Source organism: Oncorhynchus mykiss, chromosome 25, assembly GCF_057628025.1.
Source record: "Oncorhynchus mykiss isolate SJ-2025 chromosome 25, ASM5762802v1, whole genome shotgun sequence".
Lineage (NCBI taxonomy): Eukaryota > Metazoa > Chordata > Actinopteri > Salmoniformes > Salmonidae > Oncorhynchus > Oncorhynchus mykiss.
The window spans coordinates 44,496,436-44,519,633 of NC_143046.1; the positions used below are offsets into that span (position 1 = coordinate 44,496,436).

The 23,198-nt window shown below is 41.3% G+C and overlaps 1 long non-coding RNA gene across 1 annotated transcript in view; it reads right to left on the reverse strand.

The window, feature by feature from the left end:
* Positions 1 to 250: 250 nt before the first annotated feature.
* The window catches only part of LOC149972004 (uncharacterized), a 35,948-nt gene continuing 13,000 nt past the window's right edge, over positions 251 to 23,198 (reverse strand). The window contains exon 3 of the long non-coding RNA XR_016491739.1: positions 251 to 6,176. This is a non-coding gene — a long non-coding RNA (uncharacterized LOC149972004). The remainder of the gene's footprint in view (positions 6,177 to 23,198) is intronic.

Sequence of the window (23,198 nt, forward strand, 5' to 3'; positions counted from 1 at the left end):
AGATTATGGGGATATTATTTACATGCATGCTACGGCATCAACACTTAAATCCCTGGATGCTACTTATCATTGCGCACTTAGGTTTATTACGGGTGCTAGCTACAGAACTCACCACTGTGTTTTTACAGTGCCTTGCGAAAGTATTCGGCCCGTTGAACTTTGCGACCTTTTGCCACATTTCAGGCTTCAAACATAAAGATATAAAACTGTATTTTTTTGTGAAGAATCAACAACAAGTGGGACACAATCATGAAGTGGAACGACATTTATTGGATATTTCAAACTTTTTTAACAAATCAAAAACTGAAAAATTGGGCGTGCAAAATTATTCAGCCCCTCTACTTTCAGTGCAGCAAACTCTCTCCAGAAGTTCAGTGAGGATCTCTGAATGATCCAATGTTGACCTAAATGACTAATGATGATAAATACAATCCACCTGTGTGTAATCAAGTCTCCGTATAAAGGCACCTGCACTGTGATAGTCTCAGAGGTCCGTTAAAAGCGCAGAGAGCATCATGAAGAACAAGGAACACACCAGGCAGCTCCGAGATACTGTTGTGAAGGATTTGGATACAAAAACATTTCCCAAGCTTTAAACATCCCAAGGAGCACTGTGCAAGCGATAATATTGAAATGGAAGGAGAATCAGACCACTGCAAATCTACCAAGACCTGGCCGTCCCTCTAAACTTTCAGCTCATACAAGGAGAAGACTGATCAGAGATGAAGCCAAGAGGCCCATGATCACTCTGGATGAACTGCAGAGATCTACAGCTGAGGTGGGAGACTCTGTCCATAGGACAACAATCAGTCGTATATTGCACAAATCTGGCCTTTATGGAAGAGTGGCAAGAAGAAAGCCATTTCTTAAAGATATCCATAAAAAGTGTTGTTTAAAGTTTGCCACAAGCCACCTGGAAGACACACCAAACATGTGGAAGAAGGTGCTCGGGTCAGATGAAACCAAAATTGAACTTTTTGGCAACAATGCAAAACGTTGTGTTTGGCGTAAAAGCAACACAGCTGAACACACCATCCCCACTGTCAAACATGGTGGTGGCAGCATCATGGTTTGGGCCTGCTTTTATTCAGCAGGGACAGGGAAGATGGTTAAAATTGATGGGAAGATGGATGGAGCCAAATACAGGACCATTCTGGAAGAAAACCTAATGGAGTCTGCAAAAGACCTGAGACTGGGACGGAGATTTGTCTTCCTACAAGACAATGATCCAAAACATAATGCAAAATCTACAATGGAATGGTTCAAAAATAAACATATCCAGGTGTTAGAATGGCCAAGTCAAAGTCCAGACCTGAATCCAATCGAGAATCTGTGGAAAGAACTGAAAACTGCTGTTCACAAATGCTCTCCATCCAACCTCACTGAGCTCGAGCTGTTTTGCAAGGAGGAATGGGAAAAAATGTCAGTCTCTCGATGTGCAAAACTGATAGAGACATACCCCAAGCGACTTACAGCTGTAATCGCAGCAAAAGGTGACGCTACAAAGTATTAACTTAAGGGGGCTGAATAATTTTGCACGCCCAATTTTTCAGTTTTTGATTTGTTAAAAAAGTTTGAAATATCCAATAAATGTCGTTCAACTTCATGATTGTGTCCCACTTGTTGTTGATTCTTCACAAAAAAATACAGTTTTATATCTTTATGTTTGAAGCCTGAAATGTGGCAAAAGGTCGCAAAGTTCAAGGGGGCCGAATACTTTCGCAAGGCACTGTATCATAATGTGGGTTTGACTTCGCTGTCCGTGAGACGAGAACAACATGCTCTCGTGTTTGTCTATAAAGCACTTCTGAATAAGCTACCTTCTTATTTATCATCACTCATCAATATTAGAATTATAATTCCTAAAACCAGGTCTCAAGCAAGGAGGCCCACTTGAGGCCCATGCGATTTCCACAGAGTTGGGTATGGCTGCCTTGCCATACCCATTGTTACACTCCTTGCCTGTGGAATAGCCTGCAGACTAAACTTAAACCTGATACTCTTGTCCCCCTTGCTTATTTTAAATATTTATTGGAGCATTTTTATTTTTGTATTGCTTGTAACTGTATCGGGTAATGCAAGTTCTTGTGCTGTTAGTAGAATAACCTGTGTGTAAATGTAATATGTTGTTGTATTTTTTGTGATCTGTGATAGTTTTGTCTGTCTTGTTGAGTTTTTTTTGTCTTGTTTAGTTTTTTTAATCATTGTACCTAAACTGTATGTGTAAACATATATACGCAGGGCCCAGCTGTAAAAGAGACCTTGGTCTCAGTCTGTGTTCCTTGTTGAAATTAAGGTATAATCTGTATTGTTGTTTTCATGTCCGATGCGCTTAGGCTGTTGGGTGGGCATCACAAGCAAAGTCATTTGTATATTTTTATTTCACCTGTGAGAACCATGAGCACAGGCAAGTCTGATTAGGTTTAGCTGTACCACAGCCTCTGCCATAGAAACAAACAGAACATGGTTTTGTGTCAGTGGTTGCACCTTCACAATTCAGAAAACCGCTCAAAACGAAGTACCTATTTTACCAGAGATAAATGTTTCAATTTCTAGCATAGATGCGTGGGACGCTCTTAAAGGGGTATAAACAAATTAATTATCATGAGTAAGGAATTGTTTAAATTTTATTTTTACCTTTATTTAACTATGCAAGTCAGTTAAGAACAAATTCTTATTTTCAATGACGGCCTGTTCAGGGGCAGAACGACAGATTTGTACCTTGTCAGCTCGGGGAATAGGCTGGGGAGGTTATTTGGAGAAAGACACAGGATGGTTTTTCAATACCGTCAATATCATCGAAACTATTTCTTTGAAGTTAAAGATAAAACCTGCAGTCAACTTGTGCAATACGTTAGGAAATAAAGCAGATTGCGTTCTTCATTTCACCTGTCGAAGCTTACCACAGTTCTCCAGAACAGTTAAGCCAGTCACATATTTGTTTGTAAACGGCGAGCTGGTCCAAACCCTTCTATCTCTGTTGTGCAGTGCACATGAGATGATTAAATTGAATCTTTGGTCCATTTTCCCAAAACTCTAAACACAAATTGTATGCAATTCACATCAGATATCTTATAATGTGTCACGTCCTGACCATAGAAAGCCAGGGCGTGACTAGGGGTGTTTAGTCTAGTTTATTATTTCTATGTGGGGTTCTAGGTTTATTTTTCTATGTTGTTGTTTGTGTATGATTCCCAATTAGAGGCAATCGTTGTCTCTAATTGGGGATCATACTTAAGTTGCATTTTTCCACCTTTGGGTTATGGGATATTGTGTGTGTATAGTGTGCTTGAACACTACATAGTCATGGGTCTTTGTAAGTTTTGTTATTTTGTTTTCAGTTTCACTTATTCATTAAAAGATGTGGAACTATACTCACGCTGCGCCTTGGTCCGACCATCATTATTACAAACGACGTGAAATAATGGCTTTCTGCCAGAAGTCAAAAAGTTTTGGATGAGGTCTGTACAGCTGCCCTTTTTTCCCTGTACTATTTCTTATTAGCATTTTTTTTCTTCTCCGTTCTTCTCCCATCTGCTTGGTGTATACATGCTGCTCTTCCTTCAGAAAAGCATGCATCACAACTTTGTTAATTTGCACAATTTCTTTAGTTCACTTTCGCTTGTAAATGTCCACACTCACCAAAAAATGACAACCGGTAGCTACTAGCTATGCTAGTATAACTTCATGAGCTGGACTAGTTTGTTCGCTTTCGCTCGTTAGCATTTAGCAGTGGCGGTCATGAAATTTTATTAGCCAGTGATTGTCAAGCAAATAACAGAGTCCATGTGATTTCGGCATTAGTTTGTGCAAATTGTGTTAGTATTTCGGCAGGTAGCCTAGTGGTTAGAATGTTGGACTAGTAACTGGAAGGTTGCATGATAGAATCCCCGAGCTGACAAGGTAAAAATCTGTCGTTCTGCCCGACAGTTAACCCACTGTTCCTAGGCCGTCATTGAAAATAAGAATTTGTTCTTAACTGACTTGCTAGGTAAAATAAAACATTTTAGTAGTAGAGGTCCAATGGTATTTTCAGCACCCCCTTGTGTGCCATGCCGGAAACAACATAAATCCCAGGATGAGAGAAGGAAATGACACATAATGCCGCCTAGAGTTTGAGAGCTAGACCAGAGCTAGCTAGTGAGGTAACAAGCTTGTGTACAAATATCAAGGTACAACTATGTGGACCATCATTATGGTACTTTTTAATAGTAAGTTTATAAACATACAGTGGCTTCAGAAAGTATTCAGACCGAAATCGAAATTGAGCTCAGGTGCATCCTGTTTCCATTGACCACCCTGATCTGTTTCACCTGTCTTTTGGATTGTATCCACCCCCTCCAGGTTTAGCCCATCTTCCCAATTATTCCCTGTTTGTCTAGTCAACCAGCGTTTTTTGTATCAGCTCCTCTTTTCTCATCCACCTGGTTTTGACCCTTACCTGTCCTGCCCCTGAGCCTGCCTGCCGTCCTGTACCTTTGCCCCGCCTATGGATAACCGACCTCTGCCTGACCTAAACCTGCCTGAGGTACTGTTTTCCCCTGCTGCTGTAATAAACATTGTTAATTCGACACGTCTGGGACTTAACTTTATCCTGATAATTTCTGTTTTTTATTAATAAATGTGCAAAAAATATTTACTTTGTCATTTTGGGGTCTAGTATGTAGATTGCTGATGATTTTAATTTAATTAATTTTATATACACTGCTCAAAAAAATAAAGGGAACACTTAAACAACACAATGTAACTCCAAGTCAATCACACTTCTGTGAAATCAAACTGTCCACTTAGGAAGCAACACTGATTGACAATACATTTCACATGCTGTTGTGCAAATGGTATAGACAACAGGTGGGAATTATAGGCAATTAGCAAGACAACCCCAATAAAGGAGTGGTTCTGCAGGTGGTGACCACAGACCACTTCTCAGTTCCCATGGCTGATGTTTTGGTCACTTTTGAATGCTGGCGGTGCTTTCACTCTAGTGGTAGCATGAGACGGAGTCTACAACCCACACAAGTGGCTCAGGTAGTGCAGCTCATCCTGAATGGCAAATCAATGTGAGCTGTGGCAAAAAGGTTTGCTGTGTGGGGGTTGTGCTTACAGCCCAACACCGTGCAGGACGTTCGGCATTTGCCAGAGAACACCAAGATTGGCAAATTCGCCACTGGCGCCCTGTGCTCTTAACAGATTAAAGCAGGTTCACACTGAGCACATGTGACAGACATGACAGTCTGGAGACACCGTGGAGAACGTTCTGCTGCCTGCAACATCCTCCAGCATGACCGGTTTGGCGGTGGGTCAGTCACGGTGTGGGGTGGCATTTCTTTGGGGGGCCGCACAGCCCTCCATGTGCTTGTCACAGGTAGCCTGACTGCCATTAGGTACCGAGATGAGTTCCTCAGACCCATTGTGAGACCATATGCTGGTGTGGTTGGCTCTGGGTTCCTCCTAATGCAAGCCAATACTAGACCTCATGTGGCTGGAGTGTGTCAGCAGTTCCTGCAAGAGGAAGGCATTGATGCTATGGACCGCCCGTTTCCCAGACCTGAATCCAATTGAGCACATCTGGGACATCAGGTCTCGCTCCATCCACCACAGACTGTCCAGGAGTTGGCGGATGCTTTAGTCCAGGTCTGGGAGGAGATCCCTCAGGAGACCATCCGCCACCTCATCAGGAGCATGCCCAGGCGTTGTAGGGAGGTCACACAGGCACGTGGAGGCCAACACACACTACTGAGCCTTCATTTTGACTTGCTTTAAGAACATTACATCAAAGTTGGATCAGCCTGTAGTGTGGTTTTCCTCTTTAATTTTGAGTGTGACTCCAAATCCAGACCTCCATGGGTTGATACATTTGATTTCCATTGATCATTTTTGTGTGATTTTGTTGTCAGCACATTCAACTATGATTTGCATTTTAATGAGGGAAATAAGTAGAGTGTCCAGGAATGTGATGAGAAGGGCAGTGTTGTAGGGACCAAGGTTGGCATGATGATGTCTTACTGGCTAATGGCTGCGCACATGGTGATATTCCCTCCATGCTGTCCAGGGACATTCACAATGTCACGGTGACCAATAATGTTCCGTCCCCTTCTTGTGGCTAAGTTGAAGCCAGCCTCATCAATGTAGATATAAACGTGCTGAATTGCAGCGGCATCCAGCTCCAAGACTCTCTGAAACAGACAACAAGACAATGTGACAGACCTAGAGCAGTCAATATGGTGAGGCACAGTACACTGGATTACAGTACTTTAATGTGTCTACAATGCTGATATGACAGTAAATTCACAGTATAGTACTTACTTGCACATATTCATAGCGCTGTTCTTTAACCCTCTCTGAGTTTCGCTCAAATGGCACCCAATAGACCTGTTTCATTCACATTAGTTTACGCTGTAATACACAGTCCAATGTAGACAACCCCACCTGGTGAATGTTATTTAATATTGTGTTGTCTGCAATTATGTGGTTCTGTATTTCTCGAAGTCTAATGGCATTGTTTGCCACAACCATGTTCACAATAGCGGTCTCCTGTTCTGGTGTGAACAGCCGGTGTCTTCCACCATGGCCTGGCCTGGCCGTCTCTCAGTTGTGCAGAAGATCCACAAATATGATATGATTGGTTACAGTAAGCTAAAATAATCTATTTTCTTTCAATATGAAATGACGTTACTGTAACATTGGCCAACAATCACTGAGTAACATAGGCCTACTGATATGGCGGACTGCAGTATACTCAAACATTAAGAGCATAGTGTAGATGGCAGGCAACTTACTGGTTCTCATTTCTGAATGTACGGATGATAGATGCAACCGTGTAGCGGCTCAGGTTGGGCTAAACTCTCTGCCCAGACTCCCTCATACTCAATCCATGGTTGAGCATGGCCAACCAATGTGGCCCTGATCTCATCTGAGACAGCTGTCCATCCTCATCCTCATCCTCCTCTTACTCTCACTCCTTCACCTTTTAGTTCTTGCTTCACCATTGACTTACATTTTCCTCTAAAACAGGAGAGCTCATCTGGAGAGCTCATAGTGCTAAAGCTCTGATTTTTAAGTGAACCATTCAGCAGCTAGTATTTACACCTGTGAGGAGTGGGTGTTGCCAATTGGTGTATAGAGCTTGGCATTGTGATTGATGTTGCTTTCCAAAGGGACTAAAGATCTTTGAATTTTGAATGGTGTGCCTGATGTAGACAACTGTGTGTAGTGTTTTACAAAAAGTGTGATATAGAATTGAAAACTGAGTGTAAAGCAGGAATTGTGCTTGAAATTTTGCAGACTTGATTTAGGGAATTGGTTCAAGTTCCAATTTTAGTCTGTAAACAATTTTGAAAAACTGTAATGAATCCAATGTGAAACATGATAACTATAACTATCATTAAAAAATGTAATCCATTCTCTAATAAAATGTTTCCCTAATTTCTGAATCATGCTTGTAACGTCAGTAGCTACAGTAGTCTATGCTTCAAAGAGAAGGAGAGGGGCAGGGGCAGGTAGCCTACACACACAAAGATTTTCAGCTGGCAGGCAGGCATACAATGGAATATTCTGTTTCTTGTTTTCATGGCTGAACAAGGAATTGAATAATATACTTTACTAAATAGATACCTGTTTGACTCATCCCATACTCTGCTGCTACTGCTTATTATCCATATTGTTGCCTAGTGACTCTACCCCTACCTATATGTACAGTGGTTCTTCCTTTAAAAGTTGCGTCGCACTGCAGCATAGCTTGCGGGCTGCTGCAGAATTCTATGGCATGTCATTTAAGTGTCAGACATTGTTGCCATTAATGTTAGTTAGACCACCAGAGGGCATCTTTGAGAAGCATTTGACTGTTTTTAATATTGCCTGTACTAGAGAATTTAAAATATGCTGCTGTTCAATGTGACCGGTCGGGAGTAGGCCTAGGCTACTGCGAGTGAAGAGCAAAATAATCCTAACATTTCCACGAATTGTAGGCTAACCAATACCCAAACATAGATTCAGTGAAAATAAAAATCTCATTGATTTATCAAAACCATTCCCCATGCTTGTCTCAGAGGAGCGCAAAACAGTGCTGAAATAGTTGACCTATCACCACAGAAGGGCTTGCAACCTTCCCACTATCCATGAATGGCTGAGATAATGAGTTGGCTGGATATGCCGAGAGAGGAGTTCAGATTGGTCTGGCATAAAGAACTGTCTTGGTAATCCTGTCGAACGCTGCTTTTTTTCATGTATCGCGTAATGGAGCTGTATAATTGTTGCTCTCCACTTTCTGGAGGATTGAAATCAGTGGAATTAGAGTTTGATAGCTAAAGAGATGGAGAAAACACCTGTCTCCGGATTACATATTCAAACTAAGGGCAACCGTGGCATGGCATCCGTAGAAGGGAGACACGTCCGACATTCATGATGATGTATGATGTAAGATAGTCTAGCTAGCTACATTTTCAGATATTACACATCTCTAATTTTGACAGAAAGTGGTTTCATTTCAAGCTAAAGTGTACTGCTAGCTAGCTAACGTTAGCTGGCTGGCTCACTAGATGACGTTATTATTCGTATCCCAGAACCATTTGCTTTGCTAGTCAGTCTAATGTTAGCTAGCTAACATTGAACCTGATTGGTTAGCTCCCAGCAGATTCATGCATGGTAGTAATGACATGATTTGGCATTATGTTCATTGTTGTACAAAGAATCGGCCCCTTTTGTTCAATTTTCGCTTACCCAAATCTAACTGCCTGTTGCTCCTGAAGAAAGATATGCATATTCTTGATATCATTTGAAAGGAAACACTTATACGTTTGTGGAAATGTGAAAGGAATGTAGGAGAATAACACATTAGATCTGGTAAAAGATAATACAAAGAAAAAAACAACCCTTTTTTGTACCATCATCTTTGAAATGAAAGAGAAAGTCCATAATGTATTATTCCAGTCCAGGTGTAATTTAGATTTTGGCCACTAGATGACAGGAGTGTATGTGCAAAGTTTCACACTGATCCAATAAACTGTTGTGTCAAGACCGCTCAAATGTGCCTAATTTCTTTATTAATAACTTTATGTTCAAAATTGTGCACTCTCCTCAAATAATAGCATACTATTCCTTCACTGAAATAGCTACTGTAAATTGGACAGTGCAGTTAAATCCTTTTTAATCTAAGCTTTCTGTCAATATCAGATATGTCTATGTCCTGGTAAATGTTCTTGTTACTTACAACCTCATGCCAATCGCATTAGTTTACGTTAGCTCAACCGTCCCGCAGGGGACCCACCAATCCCAATATCCTCTTATGGATCCCTTCACGTGCCAATCCCTTTAACGGGATTGATTTGACAACATCCAGTGAAATGGCAGCACACCAAATTCAAACTACAGGAATATCAATATTCAACATTCATGAAAAGATATGTGTAATACATCAAAATAAAGCTTAACTTCTTGTTAATCCAGCCGTTGTGTCAGATTTCAAAAAGGCTTTACGGCGAAAGCAGACCATGCAATTATCTGAGGACAGCGCCCTGCATACAAACACATGAAAATCTGATTTAAACCAGGCAGGTGCGTGACAAAAGTCAGAAATAGCGATATAATTAATGCCTTACCTTTGAACATCTTCTTCTGTTGGCACTCCAAAATGTCCCAGAAACATCACAAATGGTCCGTTAGTTCGATAATGTCCTTCTTTATGTCCCAAAAATGGCCATTTATTTGGCGCGTTTGATTCAGAAATACACCGGTTTCAACTCGCCCAACATGCCTACAAAGTATCGAATAATTTACCTGTAAACTTGGTCCAATCAACGTTCCTAATCCAACCTCAGGTACCCTAAAACGTAAATAATCAATAACATTTAAGACGGAATAAACTGTTTCTAATACCGGATAAAAACGTGAAGAGCGTTCCAGTTCACGCGCACCAAACAGTGGAGTCCAACTGGAGTGACACTTACAAAGAACAGCAAGACTTCTTCATTTCTCAAAAGAGAAACATCAACCAATTATTAAAGACTTGACATCTAGTGGAAGCCATAGGAACTGCAACCAGATTCCTCATAAATAGGGCTTTCATTGGGAAAATGTTTCCCTGGATGGATTGTGCTCGGGGTTTCGCTTGCTAAATCAGTTCTGTTATACTCACAGTTTTAGAAACTTCAGAGTGTTTTCTATCCAAATCTACTAATATATGCATATCCTAGCTTCTGGGCCTGAGGAGCAGGCAGTTTACTTTGGGCACGCTTTTCATCCACATGTGAAAATACTGCCCCCTAGCTCAAAGAGGATAAGACCAAATCCAGGTGGTGAGTCACATATGCTGAGCACTTGTTGGCTGTTTTACCTTCACTCTGCGATCCAACTCATCCCAAACCATCACATAATTGGGTTGAGGTCAGAGTATTGTGGAGGCCAGGTCATCTGATCAGCACTCCATTACTCTCCTTCCTGGTCAAATAACCCTTACACAGCCTGGAGGTATGTTGGGTCATTGTCCTGTTGAAAAACAAATTATAGTTCACCTAGGCACAAACCAAATGGGATGGCGTATCACTGCTGAGTGCTGTGGTACTCATGCTGCTAAAGTGTGCCTTAAATTGTAAACAAATCATAGACAATGTCACCAGCAAAATATAAATAAATAATGGCCCAAGCAAGACTCTTCTTATTATTGGTGTCATTTAATAGTGTTTCTCTGCAGCAATTCGACCATGAAGGCCAGATTCACACAGTCTCCTCACGCAGTCTCCTCTCTCTTTATGTTGAGATGTGTCTGTTACTTGAACTCTGTGAAGCATGTATTTGGGCTGCAATCTGAGGTGCAGATAACTTTAAGAAACTTATCCTCTGCAGCAGAGATAAAACTGCCTCTCTCATGAGAGCTAGTTTCATCATAGCTCATAATGGGTTTTGCGACTGCACTTGATGAAAATTTCAAAGTTCTTGAAATTTTCCCGGTTGACTTAACTTCATGTCTTAAAATAATGATGGACTGATGTTTCTCTTTGCTTATTTGAGCAGTTCTTGCCATAATATGGACTTGGTTTTTTACCAAAATTGGGCTATCTTCTGTATACCATCCCTAATTTGTCACAACACAACTGATTGGCTCAAATGCATTAAGAAGAAAATAAATTCCACAAATTAACAAGACATACCTGTTAATTGAAATGCATTACAGGTGACTCTCTCATGAAGCTGGTTGAGAGAATGCCAAGAGTGTGCAAAGCTGTCATCAAGGCAAAGGGTTGCTACTTTGAAGATTTAAAATATATTTTGACCCTTACTACACGATTCCTTGTTAGTTCATAGTTTGTTTTCAGTATTATTCTACAATGTAGAAAATAGTAAAAATAAAGAAATACACTTTGATGATACTGTAAGTAACAGGCATTGGTTTCGGTCAGGCGTCCATTATCCAAGCGGCATCGACGGCCATTGTCGTTGATTTCCCCTTGTTTAACATCCCTCAAAGTCCGTGCCTTGCGTCCAACGTGGCAGTTGTGCCTTTGGGATGAATATAAGTATAATTCCCTTCTCCCAGCTGCCAATTGCTGAGCTCCGAAGCACCCCTCACATACTCTCTCAGATATCTCAATTCTTATTAGCAAATGCCCATCAAGTGATCTGGTCCTTCTCACAGGCATAACAGCTCCTAAGTAGTCTCTACACATCAGGATGCAACTGTGGCGCATCAAATTACAAAGCGTACATTGAAGATGTTAGAATAACTGACATTATTTACTCTGTCAGCCATCAATATGAGTAACTAACAGAAGAAGCACTGCCCTATGTCAACCTACCATCCCCCATAGTACAAAAGTTGACCTATTCTATTGGTCAGCTTGTCCTTTTTTGCAGGAAATAAATGTTCCAAACATAATCTGGAACAGTTGTGGGGCTAATAGATCCCAAATTAATACAATACAACCACTGTACATAAAAAAACATTTAAAAGCAATGAGGCTGATGCAACAGTTCAGAACATTTAGCTTAACATTTTGATAAACTATTAGGCTATTTCTTCACATTATAAACACAGCAATGCACACACGGCAGTAGGCTATATGGGCAAATGTTCCAAAATACAGTAAGCGGGAGAACACCATTCTCAAAGGTGAAAATGTGAGCGGTTTCATATGACAGAGATGAAAATATCCTTCAGAAATGTAGAAAGACGGAAGATCTAAAGACGCAACAACAGGCATGGATGTTTAATATGACTAGGATTGTGTATTTGTCTGCTGGACAACTTGAGAGATACTGGATTCAATGACAAATGAGGAAGTGTTTATAAATAATCCCCTTTTAACATTCCTATAATTGGAACACTTTAAAACATGCCTCATAAAAAAAATATTTAAAAAAAGTCCATGGTTAAGTAGTTTAAATGTTGACTGCCTCAACTCAGATTGCAAGGTGGGTGATGTTGTTACCAGCATGCTAAATGTGCAACCAGAGGGGAAAACAACTCTAGACCACCTATACCCAATACACAGAGACACGTACAAAGCTTTCCCTCACCATTTGGAAAATCTGACCATAATTCTATCCTCCTGATTCCTGCTTAAAAGAACAAAACTAAAGCAGGAAGCACCAGTGACTCTGTCAATAAAGAACTGGTCAAAATGACACAAATGCTAAGCTACAGGACTGTTTTGCTAGCACAGACTGGAATTCTTCCGATGTCATTGAGGAGTACACCACATTAGTCACTGGCTTCATCAATAAGTGCATCGATTACAGGCAAAATCCGCACTGAGCTAAAGTGTAGAGCTGCCGCTTTTAAGGAGCGTGACTCTAACCCGGAAACTTATATTGAAATCTCGCAATGCCCTCTGACGAACCATCAAACAGGCAAAGAGTCAATACAGGATTAAGATTGAATTGTAATACACTGGGTCAGATGTGGCAGGGCTTGCAAACCATTACAGACTACAAAGGGAAGCACAGCCGCGAGTTGCCCAGTGACACGAGCCTACCAGACGAGCTAAATTACTTGCTCTGGACGACGGTGTGATAGCCGATGTGAGTAAGACCTTTAAACAGGTCAACATTTGCAAGGCCTCAAGGCGTACTTGGAGCATATGCTGACCAACTGGCAAGTGTCTTCACTGACATTTTCAACCTGTCCCTGAATGAGTCTCTAATCCCAATATGTTTCAAGCAGACCACATGAGTCCCTGTGCCCAAGAACAGGGACTAAGGCAACCTTCCTAAATGACTACCGACTCATAACACTCATGTCTGTACCCATGAAGTGCTTTGAAAGGCTGGTCATGGCTCACATCAACACCATTATCCCAGAAACCCTAGACCCACTACAATTTGCATACCGCCTGAACAGACCCACAGATGATGCAATCTCTTTTCTGCCCTACCAAGCAAAAAGGTAGTAACTGCTCATAGCTTGGAACTGAGAAAAACTGGTTTCAAATCATCACTAAGCTGAGGACCCTGGGACTAAACAACTCCCTCTAACTGGTACCTGGTACCTAGACTTCCTGACCGGCAACCCCCAGGTGGTAAGCTTAGGTAACAACACATCCGCCACGCTAATCCTCAACAAAGCTCAGTCCCCTCCTATACTCCCTGTTCACTCATCACTGCATGGCCAGACAAAGGAGATGATTGTTTACTACAAGAAAAGGAGGACCGAGCATGCCCCCATTCTCATCGACAGCGCTGTAGTGGAGCAGGTTGAGAGCTTCAAGTTCCTTGGTGTCCACATCACCAACAAACTATCATGGTCCAAACACACCAAGACAGTTGTGAAGAGGGTACAACAAAACCTATTCCCCCTCAGCAGGCTGGGTCCTCAGATCTTTAAAAAAGTTCAACTGCACCATCGAGAGCATGGTTGCATTACTGCCTGGTATGTCAACTGCTCTGCCTCCGACTGCAAGGCACTACAGAGGGTAGTGCGTACGGCCCAGTTGTTGAAGACTCCAGACACCCTAGTCATAGACTGTTCTCTCTGCTACCACATGGCAAGCTGTACCAGAGTGCAAAGTCTAGGTTCAAAAGGCTTCTTAACAGCTCCTTCCCCCAAGTCATAATAATCCTGAACAGCTCATCAAATGGCTACCCAGACTTTTTGCATTGTTCCCCCCCATCTTTTACGCTGCTGCTACTCTTTGTTTATTATCTATGCATAGTGACTAACTTTATGTACATATTACCTCAATTACCTCGACTTAGCTGTGCCCCCCGCATATTGACTCTGTACCGGTACACCCCATATATAGCCTCGCTACAGTTATTTTACTGCTGTTATTTAATGATTTGTTATTTTTACTTAACACTTATTTTTCATAACTGCATTGTTTGTTAAGGGCATGTAAGTAAGCATTTCTGTAACGAAGACGCTGTGAGTCAAGAAGCAGGTTTAATAAAACAACAAACATGGAATGAGCAACATAACAGTAGCATCTTTGCACAAACACAGGAACAGAACTGACTGGGGAAGGAACCTAAGGGAGTGCCAGAAAAAGGAGACGAGGTGTTACTTCTGAGGTTATGATTAAAATATTTTTATTCAGTCTCAGATTGTGTAATGCCGAGGGAGTGATGGGTGTGGAGTCAGACGCAGAGAGCAGAAGGTAAACAGGAAAAACGCTTTAATGTCCTCCGTAACAGTAACAGGTACAAAATAGGGTGAAGCCCAAAACACAGGCGCAAACAACAACCCAAAACCACTGTTACAAATACCGGACAATGAAAACCCAAAATCAACAAACCACCACTAACGTACAATAACAACAAGCCCGCGCAAACACCAGCGGGCTTAACGAACTTAAATAGCACCCATCCCAAAACCCCAACAAGGAACAGGTGAAAACAATTAGACCAAAACAAACGAAAAGGAAAAAGGGATCGTTGGCAGCTAGTAGACCGGCGACAATGACCGCCGAGCGCCACCCGAACAGGAAGGGGAGCCACCTTCGGTAGTATTTGTGACAGATTGTCAGTTCAAACAACCAACTACAGCTTATGCTTATTTCGTTTTCTTTAATTTCAGTTGAATTGATAGATTACTCAAACAGTGGCCTGTTTCTTCCTAAGAGACCAAACTCAATATGGTGACACACTGTGCAGAGGATTGATGAGAAAAAGATGGGGAAAAGATAACAAGGAAAGTTATGCAAGTCATTAGGCCTAATTATGTCTCGTAAACCATTGTAACAGGTTTGAGAGACATCTGCACTTAGGAAAAACAACAGCCTGTATGCGATATAAGTTTTATTTAAAATAAATAGAGGGAAAAGTTAACAGAACTATGAAGGTCTAACCTTCCCATGGATACCTTAGGCATCAACCATAGGGGATCATATTGCTTAAACATTTCCATGTTCTGAGCTGTCAATAATTGACTCCCATGCATCAACTAAGCAGTATATCAAGTGACATGCTGTTATAGATTCATGTGTAATGGTGCAGTGCAATGTTGTGGAGCTACCTGCACCCAGGATCAATCAGAGAGATTCATGAAGCAGATCCTGCTGACATGATGGATCCAATGGCTGCCATTACATACAGGTGCTGCAGTAACTGACCACTGCTCAACTTGCATAATTGAGAATTTCAATAAGCATTTTTCTACAGCTGGCCATACTAAAATTATCAGAGATATCAGCCAAAATTGTTGCAACCCCTATTTCAAGTCTGTTCAACCTCTCTTTGGTATGGTCTGAGATCTCCAAAGATTGGAAAGCTGCCGCGGTCATCCCCCTCTTCAAAGGGGGAGACACTCTAGACCCAAACTGCTACAGACCTATATATATCCTACCCTGCCTTTCTAAGGTCTTCAAAAGCCAAGTTACAAACAGATCACCGGCTATTTTGAATCCCACCTTCCAACCTTTTCCGCAATGCAATCTGGTTTCTGAGCTGGTCATGGGTGTACCTTAGCCACTCTCAAGGTCCTAAACGATATCATAACCTCCATCGATAAGAGACAATACTGTGCAGCTGTATTCATAGACCTGGCCAAGGCTATCGACTCTGTCAATCACCACATTCTTATCGGCAGACTCAACAGCCTCAGTTTCTCAAATGACTGCCTCGTCTGGTTTACCAACTACCTTTGAGACAGAGTTCAGTGTGTCAAATCGGAGGGCCTGTTGTCCGGGCCTCTGGCAGTCTCTATGGGGTTGCCACAGGGTTAAATTCTCTGGCTGACTCTGTTCTGTATACATCAATGATGTCGCTCTTGCTGCTGGTGATTCTCTGATCCACCTCTACTCAGACGATACCATTCTGTATACTTCTGGCCCTTCTTTGGAAACTGTGTTTACTAACCTCCAGATGAGCTTCATTGCCATACAACACTCCTTCCATAGCCTCCAACTGCTCTTAAATGCAAATAAAACTAAATGCATGCTCTTCAATGCATGCTCCCAGCACCTGCCCACCCGTCCAGCATCACTACTGGACGGTTCTGACGGTTCTGAGGTATTTGTAGATGTCCACATATTATAGGTGTCTGGTTAGACTGTACTCTCTTTCTAGACTCGCATTAATCATCTCCAATCCAAAATTAAATCTAGAATTGGCTTCCTATTTCGCAACAAAGCATCCTTCACTCATGCGGTCAAACATACCCTCGTCTAACTGACTATCCTACCGATCCTTGACTTCGGCGATGTCATTCACAAGATATCCTCCACTCTACTCAACAAATTGGATGCAGTCTATCACAGTGCCATCTGTTTTGTCACCAAATCCCTATATACTACCCACCACTGCGACCGGTCTGCTCTTGTTGGTTGGCCCTCGCTTCATGTTCATTGCCAAACCCACTGGCTCCAGATCATCTATAAGTCTTTGCTAGGTAAAGCCCCACCGTATCGCAGCTCACTGGTCACCATAGCAGCACCCATGCGCTCCAGCAGGTATATTTCACTGGTCACCCCCAAAGCCAATTCCTCATTTGGCCGCCTTTCCTTCCAGTTCTCTGCTGCCAATGACTGGAACTAAAATCACTGAAGCTGGAGACTCATATCTCCCTCACTAACTTTAAGCACCAGCTGTCAGAGCAGCTCACAGATCACTGCACCTGTACATAGCCCATCTGTAAATAGCCTATCCAATTACCTCACCCCCTACTGTTTTTTTATAATTTTTTTGCTCCTTTGCACCCCAGTATCTCTACTTGCACATTCATTTTCTGCACGTCTATCACTTCAGTGTTTAATTGCTACATTTTTATTTCACCACTATGACCTATTTATTGCCTTACCTCCATTATCTTACCTCATTTGCACACACTGTATATACACTTTTTTCCATTATTTTATTAACTGTATGTTTGTTTATTCCATGTAACTCTGTTTTTGTTCGTGTCGCACTGCTTTGCTTTATCTTGACCTAGTCGCAATTGTAAATGAGAACTTGTTCTCAACTAGCATACCTGGTTAAATAAAGGTGAAATAAAAAAACAGAACTATGCAGAGGAAACAGAGTTGGGCCTACTCACTGCTAAAGTGGACATGTTATACACAAGAGACCAGGGCAAATTACAGTGTAAATAGAGACAGATCTCCATATAAACACAGAAAGAGCCCCAGATGCCTTGAATTTAATTTAGTCTTATGTACCAACCCTGTCATCCCGTCACCTGTAGATAATTTAATCAGCTGGGCTTCAATCTGTGTGTTTCAAAGCTCTGTTTAATATTTGGCTGGCACCATATCCCGTAAAATAAATATAATTATACTCTTAGCTCAATCTCATGCATATATTTAATGACGTGTATGAGAAATAGCCTAAGGCTTGTGTTTAAATTTGAGTTTGTCTTTACTCTACATTCAGAATGAGTAGCAGGGGTACCTGTCGATCATCATTTGGCAGTGTTGCCCAGCGCTCTTCCCACTCAACATTGAAACACAGGACAGTTTCTCTTCATTTCAAATTTTAGAAACACATTCCAATGATTAGACCATGGTCGTCCACTTTAGATTATTGAGAACAACACAGTGTACTTTATTACCACATCGATCTTGTCATTCTTATGTGCCTGGCTATTATGGTGACACATTTTTCCTGTGTTTTTGCCAACAGGGCCAATCAATGTGAGGATTGACCTCTCCATCACAGAGGTGCCTCTGGTAACAGAACTGGGAATCAAAGGTTCAGGATTAGACCAGTGAGGACACACATTAGCTCGTTATTGGACTCAGACCTGGGAGAGACCTCATATTTTGCTGACATTACCAGAAATAAACCAGTAATCCCTCAAATCTCTCCAAAGACGGGCAACGCTAGGAGAAATTCACCTCATGAGCTCCACTTAATTTACCCAAGCTTCACCTAAAAACTCTCTGCTTTCAAGTTCTTTATGTTCTCACACTGACTGACTGCATGACAATGATCATATTATAGAGGGGCTGCTTGATTCTGCTGCTGCTTGTGCCGTTCAATAAATTTATGCTGGGACTACTAGCCTAATAGCTAACTAATCGTACAACTTGCCTCTATGGAAGGTTTACGCTACAACGCCCATAAATTGCTTTTTTAGCATGAGGTGTAGAAATAGCCAAGTTTAATCAGAGATGTATACATCCTATCTTAATGCAAATGAGACTGTCAAGAAGTTTTTTGCAAGAAATTACTTTTTCATTGTCTTAACACAATCACAGTGTGGTGATATAAGCTTCACTTTCCGACAGTCAGGATTCATTTAGTATTATGTATTATCAGCTGAACGTCAAAAGGAAAGATTATATTTATTCTCGAACAGATGGGGGTGGGGGGGAGAAAAGTGCCTTACTGCAATTGTCTTACAGAACATGAATTATGATAAAGGTTAGATGTATACACTGACAGCATTTTCAATAAAGCTATTGCAACAACATCAACGCTGTCTGGTGAAAGTAATAAACCAAATGCTTCTTATCTTGGATTACACAAGGGCTTTATCCACAATGGACATTAGCTTCAGACACTCTGCATCTTAAAACAGAATGAATTCCATCCACCCCTTCACCATGGTATTTCACAATCACACTAATTATGTCATTCTATTTATCTGAAATGCAGAGCCAAGTGTACTCTAAGTTCAGACCAAATGTACTCTGCACAATTATCCAATGAACCATATTACAGTTGAATAAAGGGTTTGGTTGATCACAAAAAAATATTAGCATATCTTGAGCCACAGAGGCAAATTACTGTTCTGTTTAATAATATAACCTACTGGAGTAGGCACTGATCTCTCAAAGACGAACATGAAAATGCGCTCCATTTGAGAGTTTAATATCCAAATGAAAGAAGGAAAGGCCATTTTATATCCCCTAGTGTCATTTTGTTTCATATAGGGGCATTGGACATTAAAACTGAATTATATTAACCTAACGTATGCTTTAAGACATTATCTGTGCTGATTTCAGAGTCAATTCATTCTAACAGCAATGCACCAAGCAGTTCACCAAGGGCACGTTTTAAACACAGAACATATAGCTTTTTGAAGAAATAATGTAAAAACGCACCTCAAAAAATAACCACTTCCACGTAAAACACTCGGAGGTCACGCTGAGTGGAAAAAGCTGTCAAGGCACAATCAGCAATGTTCTTTCTTACAAGCAACTTTAGCTCTACGACAGAGACATGTCTCTAATATAGGACATGCGACCCTTACCAAAACCCTTTGATTAGATCCATTTCGCCTGAATTATAGGAAACATATCATCAGGCCTGCGAGTGGTAAACAGGATTACACCCACTACTATAGCATTACCTCTGATGCACTGTAAATGAATCATTATCAACTACCTTTGATTGCATGTAAACAGTTGCTCATCAGTTCAGACAGTGGACCCTCTTGACTGTCTTGAACTGATGCCTGTAAGCAAGGGTTTTTTATTGTGTTGCTAGTTACAAAACTCTTCTCCTAATTTATGAATAAGAAGTTTGTATGTCAATCCATCTGAAGTACTCTCTCTCTCTCTCACACACACACACGTTTGTGTACAGTATAGCAGATTGTGGGTTGTAAAGGTTATAGCTAGCTAGCGACGTTGTTTTGGCTTTAGGTAGCTGGTTACAGTTCTTTTTACAATCGCTAGGACCCATTTCTCAATACTTAGGCCACTTTTTCAAAACTCATCACACAGTTCCCCTAACCAAATTTCAGCTTGGCACAGTAGTTAATTTCACATCCAAAATGCACTAAAACTACCAAAACAATTCATACATGTTTCAAATCGAATAATTCTTAAAATAACACTAGCGAAGGTTGTCACCCAACAAGCACACGTTGTCACTCATAAAACAATGACCTAAAAAACACTAACAACACGTAGCACTAAACAGTGTTATCTTTTGTCAACTGTCTTTCCAAAACAAGAATGACACCTCTCTACTCTTTAGAATTCACTGCAATATACAGTGCCTTGCGAAAGTATTCGGCCCCCTTGAACTTTGCGACCTTTTGCCACATTTCAGGCTTCAAACATAAAGATATAAAACTGTATTTTTTTGTGAAGAATCAACAACAAGTGGGACACAATCATGAAGTGGAACGACATTTATTGGATATTTCAAACTTTTTTTAACAAATAAAAAACTGAAAAATTGGGCGTGCAAAATTATTCAGCCCCCTTAAGTTAATACTTTGTAGCGCCACCTTTTGCTGCGATTACAGCTGTAAGTCGCTTGGGGTATGTCTCTATCAGTTTTGCACATCGAGAGACTGAAATTTTTTCCCATTCCTCCTTGCAAAACAGCTCGAGCTCAGTGAGGTTGGATGGAGAGCATTTGTGAACAGCAGTTCAGTTCTTTCCACAGATTCTCGATTGGATTCAGGTCTGGACTTTGACTTGGCCATTCTAACACCTGGATATGTTTATTTTTGAACCATTCCATTGTAGATTTTGCTTTATGTTTTGGATCGTTGTCTTGTTGGAAGACAAATCTCCGTCCCAGTCTCAGGTCTTTTGCAGACTCCATCAGGTTTTCTTCCAGAATGGTCCTGTATTTGGCTCCATCCATCTTCCCATCAATTTTAACCATCTTCCCTGTCCCTGCTGAAGAAAAGCAGGCCCAAACCATGATGCTGCCACCACCATGTTTGACAGTGGGGATGGTGTGTTCAGCTGCGTTGCTTTTACGCCAAACATAACGTTTTGCATTGTTGCCAAAAAGTTCAATTTTGGTTACATCTGACCAGAGCACCTTCTTCCACATGTTTGGTGTGTCTCCCAGGTGTCTTGTGGCAAACTTTAAACAACACTTTTTATGGATATCTTTAAGAAATGGCTTTCTTCTTGCCACTCTTCCATAAAGGCCACATTTGTGCAATATACGACTGATTGTTGTCCTATGGACAGAGTCTCCCACCTCAGCTGTAGATCTCTGCAGTTCATCCAGAGTGATCATGGGCCTCTTGGCTGCATCTCTGATCAGTCTTCTCCTTGTATGAGCTGAAAGTTTAGAGGGACGGCCAGGTCTTGGTAGATTTGCAGTGGTCTGATACTCCTTCCATTTCAATATTATCGCTTGCACAGTGCTCCTTGGGATGTTTAAAGCTTGGGAAATCTTTTTGTATCCAAATCCGGCTTTAAACTTCTTCACAACAGTATCTCGGACCTGCCTGGTGTGTTCCTTGTTCTTCATGATGCTCTCTGCGCTTTTAACGGACCTCTGAGACTATCACAGTGCAGGTGCATTTATACGGAGACTTGATTACACACAGGTGGATTGTATTTATCATCATTAGTCATTTAGGTCAACATTGGATCATTCAGAGATCCTCACTGAACTTCTGGAGAGAGTTTGCTGCACTGAAAGTAAAGGGGCTGAATAATTTTGCACGCCCAATTTTTCAGTTTTTGATTTGTTAAAAAAGTTTGAAATATCCAATAAATGTCGTTCCACTTCATGATTGTGTCCCACTTGTTGTTGATTCTTCACAAAAAAATACAGTTTTATATCTTTATGTTTGAAGCCTGAAATGTGGCAAAAGGTCGCAAAGTTCAAGGGGGCCGAATACTTTCGCAAGGCACTGTATGTTACAGGAATGAATCAGACATGATGCAATAAGCTTCAATATGTTTTATGTCATTTTTTGGCATTGAGTGATTCCAAAATACAAGAATTTGTATATACACCATCTACCGATGCAGATACAGTAGCAATGCAAGTCAACCCTGTCTTCTGCATTTGGCCACATGCTCTCATCCATATCACATCTTATGTCATCTTGGGCAATACCTAGGAAATAATATTTTGACATCCTGGTCCATCCCTGGCAATCTTCTGCAGATTTGTCCAGGCATCCAGCATTCATTGCGTTCAAGAGGGACATTTGATCATGTGGATGGTGGTCATAAACCTTACACCTCCACAAGGAAAATAATTCCTCTAAGGGGTTGAGGAATGGAGAGTAAGGTCAGAGGAAAAGTGAAACTATCCTGGGATGGGCTGCAAACCACTGACTGCACGGGAGTGGTGAAATGCCACTTTGTCCAATACAATTACAAACATTGACCGATTTCGCCTCACTGCAACCCTTTCCTCACCTGGTACAACCCTTCCATAGAGGTCATCCAGGAATGAAATGAGACGCTTGGTGTTATGGCCCAATTAGCGGTTTGTGTAACAGCAATCCATCAGAAGATATTGCTGCACACATTGTGATGTTGGCACCCCTCTGGCCCGGGACATCATCTGTGGCTCTTTTCCCAATCACATTCCTTCCTTGCCGCAGTGTTTTGGCTAAGTTTAAACCAGCCTCATACACAAAGATTAATATGTGGGGTGTTTGCCTGGCTTCAATCTCCATGACTCTCTAAAATAAATCCACGAGGCAACATAAGAGTTAGGCTATTACGATAGTTTACATTATACCTAAAAACACGCCATTGTGTGCCTCTGCCCTGTTTGGTTTTGTACAAAACCAGTTCTGTATTTTATAGTCAGCTGGAAATATTGGTTCCTGAGTTGCTTGACCCGTTCAGAGTTCCTCTCAAAGGAGACAGTGTACAACTGCTTCATCCAGACTTTATGTTGTTTCAGGACTCTAGAAATAGTTATGCTTACATTGTGAATATTTCCAAATGTAACGTCTGCCAACACTCTGTCCCGAATCTCTGTGGGTTTTATATGCCATTGTTCCTGATGACCATATCAATGATTGCAGTTTCCTGCATAGCAGTGAAAATCCTACCTCTCCTGCCTGTAGGAAGTAACCATTGGGTCCTACAAAAACAATT